This window comes from Tachysurus fulvidraco, chromosome 24 (assembly GCF_022655615.1).
Source record: "Tachysurus fulvidraco isolate hzauxx_2018 chromosome 24, HZAU_PFXX_2.0, whole genome shotgun sequence".
In the NCBI taxonomy this organism is placed as follows: Eukaryota; Metazoa; Chordata; class Actinopteri; order Siluriformes; family Bagridae; genus Tachysurus; species Tachysurus fulvidraco.
Genome location: NC_062541.1, coordinates 686,336 through 693,399, shown reverse-complemented (window position 1 = coordinate 693,399; position 7,064 = coordinate 686,336). Strand labels below are relative to the sequence as shown.

Here is a 7,064-nt window from a genome sequence, read left to right as displayed (position 1 = left end):
TCCCTCAAGAGTCTTGGGATTTGCGGATCAGCTAGTGAATGGTTCGCTTCCGACCTGGAAGGACGCTCATATCAGGTAACATGGAGGGGAGTGACATCTGCTCCACACAGACTCTCCACTGGCGTCCCACAGGACTCAGTACTTGGTCCTCTTCTTTTCTCCCTGTATATTCACTCTCTTGGGGAAGTTATTTCATCACATGGGTTCTCTTACCACTGCTATGCTGATGATACACAACTTATCTTCTCTTTCCCACCCTCAGATGCCACAGCTTCTGACCAGATCTCAGCATGTCTGGCAGAAATTTCATCATGGATGACTGCTCATCAGTTAAAGCTCAATCCTAGCAAAACTGAACTGCTGTTCATCCCAGGTGATTCATCCCCAGGTCATGACCTTACTATATCCCTGCACAACGATCTGATCTCCCCTTCAGCCACAGCTCACAACCTTGGGGTAACCATGGACAATCAACTGTCCTTTTCCTCTCATGTTGCTAATGTGACTCGCTAATGTCGGTTTCTTCTCTACAACATTAGAAGGATTCGGCCATTTTCCCCACACAGACTGCTCAGGTACTTGTTCAGTCTCTTGTCATTTCTAGACTGGATTACTGCAATGCGCTGCTGGCAGGTCTACATATGAACGCAATCCGTCCTCTGCAAATGATCCAAAATGCAGCTGCCCGGCTTGTTTTCAACCTGCCAAAGTTCTCGCATACCACCCCGTTGCTGCGATCCCTCCACTGGCTTCCGATAGCTGCACGCATCCGATTCAAAACACTGATGCTGGCCTACAAAGCCAAAAACGGACCATCTCCCTCTTACCTCAAAGCCCTCATCATTCCTCGCACTGCACCTCACACCCTCAGATCTACCAGCACTGCTCGACTGGTTCCACCATCTCTCAGGGTAAGAGGCAAGTATACTACAAGACTCTTCTCTGTTCTGGCACCAAGGTGGTGGAATGAACTTCCCCTAGAGGTCCGGACAGCCGAGTCACTGGCTATTTTCAAACGGTGGTTGAAGACCTACTTATTCAGGAAACACTTCAACTAGCACTTCTTTCCCTGTTTGTTGCATATATGTTTATAAAAAATAAAATAAAATATTTAACAATGTTTTAGTCTCATGGTATCTTAAGTATGTAAACTAGTGACCCAGAGTTAATGTATACAATGATAGAGACTTAAGCAAGTCTGCCAAAGGGCGTCTGCCCAATGATGTAAATGTAAAATGTAAATGTGATATTGATGTTTCCCTTTTTTGATGTTTTCTTGTTTGGGACACTTTAAATGATTGGTCTGCTATATTATAAACGTACTTCGTCTGGCTGTGCAGATTTGCAGGCCACCCAATCGTACTGTAACTAAATACTTCACTTCTGGTGGGCTAAGGTTTGTTCTGCATTCATAACTGGGTAATTATGTGATACAGGTTTGTTAATAACACCTCATGCTCAGCCTTGGATACACTACCTCGGGAGCCCTTGGAAAAATGGTCTGGGATTATTGAGAGCCGAGAGACTGTTGTGAGCTGCGGTTGGTCTACGTTCAACTGACAAATCTAGAATGTATTATAGTTTTGGTTCACCATTTGCCGGACTTTCCCCCCAACACACCTTTTTTTTCAACTTTTTTTTTTGCTATCACAGTTGTTGAGTTCACGGACAACTACTTATAAACAATGGTATATACAGAAAGGTCAGCAATACGCTTTGTTAGTTGGAATGTTAGAGATCTAAATAGACCAGTGAATAGACCTCGTTTAATTTTTCACATCTGAAGAGACTAAAAACGAAAATAACACACCTGTGTATTGAGCATCATAACTGACTTCGGAAAACATGTCAGGTCTCTCTCCAGTTTTCACCATAGGGCTACGGGTGCAGACTTAATAATTCAGAAAAGAGTATTATTTGATGCATCTGGGACAATTTCAGATTCTCAAGTGTGCTACATTATTGTATCTGGCCATCTTTTCAACATACCAGTAGTACTGGTCAGTATCTACATACCTAACTGGGATGATGTTAACTTTGTGAAAAAATTCTTTGTTGCCGGATTTGGAATTTATACTGTTTTATACTGGTGACTTGAATTGTGTGATGGATACAGCCATGGATCGTTCCAACCCTAAAAATGTTCCTGTTTTAAAAATGTCTGAGACTTTTGCCGAGTATATGAATCAAACTGGCTGTGTGGATCCGTAGAGGTTTATATTTCCTGGAAAAAAAAAGAATTTTCTATGTCCACCAGACTTACTAGAATAGATTATTTCTTTACTGATAAAACTCATCCCTACAAAAGAATCGGGTGTCTCTATAAGAAATATAGAATACTTGGCCATTGTTGAATCAGATCTTGCCCCTGTAATGTTTTTCTTATAACTACTCAACAAGACCAGAGACTAAACTTTACTTTCAGAGGCCAATTTGTGCCAATTCAAATCCCATGCGATTGACAGCTTTCTATTAATTAATAAATTAAACGCTATATCACCATCACTATAGGAGACATTCAAGGTAGAAATACAGGAAGAAGTAATATCATACTCTGCCTCTCGTAGTAAAGAGTGGAAACAGACACAGGACAAGCTTCTCAAATCTATACAGGAAACTGTCCATCAATATGCTGTGTCCCCCACAGCAGGACTATACAGGGAGGCTGAGCCTCAGGACGAAATATATATTATAAACCGAAAAAAGTGACGTGACATGACATACGGCTAAGTACGGTGACCCATACTCAGAACTTGTTCTCTGCATTTAACCCATCCAAAGTGCACACACACAGCAATGAACACACACACACTCCATGAACACACACCCGGAGCAGTGGGCAGCCATTTATGCTGCGGTGCCCGGAGAGCAGTTGGGGGGTTCTGTGCCTTGCTCAAGGGCACCTCAGTCGTGGCCGGCCTGAGACTCGAACCCACAACCTTAGGATAACGAGTCAGACTCTCTAACCATTAGGCCACGACTTGAAGGTGATTTGGTTTTTGCCCATGCCAGGTTTTACAAACATGGTGAAAAAGCAGGTAGTCTTCTTGCCCATCAGTTAAGAAGTAAATCAGCATCTATATTACATACTGTATAGATGTATGTAGACCCCGAAGAAATGAACTCTACTTTTCAGAAATATTATTCAGATCTCTACACTTCAGAATCTCCACATGGACAGTTTTATGTTTATATTTTTGACTAATGTTAACTGACCCACAGTTACAGCAGACCAGAAGAGTAATCTGGATTAACCTCTGCAAACCCAAGACTGCAAACCCAAGACTGCAAACCCAAAACTCGGACGGATTTTCCATTGAGTTTTATAAAAAAATATCCTCAAAATTGTCCTCTTTGCTTCTTGAGATGTTCAATCATTCCTTATAACAGGCAATATTACCATCTTACACAGTCCCATATCACAGTTCTCCTGAAGACAGATAAAGATCTCCTTGATTGCAGAATGTATACTGTGTGTGCTGTCTGATTGGCTCTGTTGTTGTCTTGTTTTGTCTGAGTTCTAATAAGAAATCAATAAAATTATTATTAGGAAAAAAATCACTAATAATGGCTTTGTTTTGTGTCACAAGTGATGACGTTCACAGATAAAGAGAACTTCCTGTCGTCTGCAACATTTACATTTACAACATTTAGCAGACGCCCTTATAACCAGAGCGACTTACATTTTATCTCATTTTTATACAACTGAGCAATTGAGGGTTAAGGGCCTTGCTCAGGGGCCCAGCAATGGCAGTTTGGTGGACGTAGGATTCAAACTCACATCCTTACGATCGGTAGCCCAACGCCTTAACCACTAGGCTACCACATCCCTACGCATTAATAGGTAGAAGGAGAATTCTTTTGGAATGGAAATCATCAAATCCCCCTAAACTGTCATCAAGGCTTAATGATATAATGATGTTTCTGAAAACTGAGAAAAACAAATACTTTCTCAAAACATTTTACAAGACATGGGACGTGAGAGCGTCCCCTCTTTATTTTATATTTACAGATTTATTTAATATTTTATTCTTAGTATTATCTGTCAATAAATTTCATTTCTTTTATTTATTTATTTGTTTGTTTGTTTGTTTTTCTTCTCTTTCCCTGGCATTGAGAGGTTCAGTGGGGGGGGGGGGATGAGTTACGTTTTGTATTTGTCTTTTAGCCACTGAATAATCTCCCTGTACCTTGTTCTGATAAAAAAATAAAAATAATAAATAAATAAATAAATAGATAGATAGATAGATAGATAGATAGATAGATAGATAGATAGATAGATAGATAGATAGATAGATAGATAAATAAATAGAGAAATAATTAGAAAAATTCTAAATATATTTATTTCTAAAAGAAATAGCATAAACTAGAATCAAACTAGAACATAAATTAATAGTAACCAACACCATGGGAAATAATAGATATAGAAGTTGAATAGAATAGAAAATAACAGTATAGAATTAAATGGAAATAAATGTCAAATTAATTGTAAATAGAAAGAGAATACAAAGAGAACAGTATGGATTATAATGTAACATAACTGTATAGAACAGAAACAGAATAGAAATGAGTAGGAGCACTGTGTGGGAGGGTTTGTGTGGGAGAAGATGAGGATCGTTTAAAATAGAATAGAATTAGAATAGAATTTGTAAAGCAGAAGCTATTTGATTAGCAATCGGTGCTAAGTGTAGTTTCAGTTTGAGCTGCTCTGAGGTTTAGTCTTTTCTGACTTACAGCTAAGAGAAATGATGGTGTTCCGGATCGTTCTGTGTTTAACGTTAAAATAAATCCATGAGTCAGCATAAAACAACACACACACACACACACACACACACACACACACACACACACACACACACAGGTATTCCATCAGTCTGAAATGGCGGTAAAGCATTTAAACCCTCTCACGCTGAGACACTGGGGGTGCCAAAATTAATGCACAAACCAGACCTGAGGGAAAAGATTGACCTATAGACAAAGACATGACTATGTAGCTATTGAACATTACACACACATTATATTCACTGTGACACCACTTCCTCCTTTCATACAGTTAAAGAGAAAGAAATAAAGGAATGGAAAGAGGGAGGAAGGGAAAAAGGAGGGAAGTGAGAAAGGAACAACGCAAAATGAGTGAAGGCAGAATAAAGAAACAAGCTGGAAGGAAATGTGAAGAATAAAAATAAAGAGAGAATAAAAATAAAGAATGAACAAGGGAATAAAGGGGAGGAAGTGGAGGGTAGAGTTCGATTGTACACTGAGTCCAAAACAAGGAGCCATCAGGATGTGAGGTGGTGGTTAGCTTTAGCTAATGCTAATCTGTCAGACACACACACATACACACACACACACACACATACACATACACAAGCACGCACACACACACACATATACATACACACACACACACACATACACATACACAAGCACACACACACACATACATACACACATACACACGCACACACACACACACACACACACACACACACACACACAAGCACACACACAAGCACACACACAAGCACACATACTTATGCACCATCAGTTAGTTTCAAAGAAGGAGTGAGTGAGGAGAGAGAGATACAGAGAAACAGAGCTGTGACGAAGAGATGGTGGAAGAGATGAGGGGATGGAATGACATCATCATCATCATCATCATCACTGTCTTACCTTACGATGATGTGATAATCTGAGGAAGAGTGTGAGCTTCCATCATCCTGTTTACATACACACCACAAAGATATACAGAGAGAGAGAGAGAGAGAGAGAGAGAGAGAGAGAGAGAGAGAGAGAGAGAGAGAGAGAGAGAGAGAGAGACGTCAGACCCTGGCAACACACACATCAGCATCACAGTGAGCAAGGACAGAGAGAGGATGAGAAGGGGGAGGAAAGGGAGCAGGGAAGAAGGGAGCAAGTGAATAAGGGAGAGAGAAAGAGAGAGGGGTTAGTGTTAAATCAGTGGCTCTCATGCCCTTGTTTACTCAGTGACTCCATTTTAAGGGCACAAAATAACACGTCGCCCCCTCAGACAGCGTCACTGTAAACAAACACACACTCCAGTGAGTGATGCACAACATCTGAACACGTCGTGAAGAAAAGACACAAAACACACAATCATGTGGAACTGAGAGAAAAAATCACACAAAGGATTTTTATTTAATGATGTTTTTAATGACTTCATTCAAATTCAGTGTGTTACATTTTTTTGTTCAACAACACAAATCACACACAACTTCAACAGTTCAACACTGGACTACACACACACACACACACACACACACTGCATTCATACTGCATCTATACACACTGGACTATACACACACTGCATTTAATTTAATATAACAATCTATCTGACCATAAGCTATCAGTACAACAGGACATTTCTGTATCTGTATAGTCTGTTGCACCTTAACATGTTACATATATTACATGTATATAATACTTATACTTATATATATTTTTTATATGTTCAAGCATAAGGGTGTCCATCAGTACACATGGACAACCTAGGTCGGAAATCGATGATTGACTTTGTGGTTGTTTCATCTGACCTCCGGCCGTATGTCTTGGACACTTGGGTAAAGAGAGGGGCGGAGCTGTCAACTGATCACCACCTGGTGGTGAGTTGGATCCGATGGCGGGGGAGGAAGTTGGACAGACTGGGCAGACCCAAACGTACTGTGAGGGTCTGCTGGGAACGTTTGGCAGAGTCTCCGGTCAGAGAGATCTTCAACGCCCACCTCCGGCAGAGCTTCAACCAGATCCCAAGGGAGGTTGGAGAAATTGAGTTCGAGTGGACCATGTTCTCCACCTCCATTGTCGACGCGGCCGCTCGGAGCTGTGGCCGTAAGGTCTCCGGTGCCTGTCGTGGTGGCAATCCCCGAACCCGGTGGTGGACCCCGGAAGTAAGGGATGCCGTCAAGCTGAAGAAGGAGTCCTATCGAGCCTGGTTGGCTCGGGGGACTCCGGAGGCAGCTGATAGGTACTGAAGGGCCAAGCAAGCTTCAGCCCGGGTGGTTACGGAGGCAAAAACTCAGGTCTGGGAGGAGTTCGGTGAGGCC

At 41.2% G+C, this 7,064-nt stretch overlaps 1 protein-coding gene across 1 annotated transcript in view; it reads right to left on the bottom strand.

The window, feature by feature from the left end:
• LOC113642379 (sterile alpha motif domain-containing protein 14) overlaps positions 1 to 5,830 on the bottom strand; it is a 19,036-nt gene extending 13,206 nt beyond the window's left edge. The window contains exon 1 of the mRNA XM_027145818.2: positions 5,674 to 5,830. The gene's annotated coding sequence lies outside the window, so the exon portion shown is untranslated. The remainder of the gene's footprint in view (positions 1 to 5,673) is intronic.
• Positions 5,831 to 7,064: the final 1,234 nt, after the last annotated feature.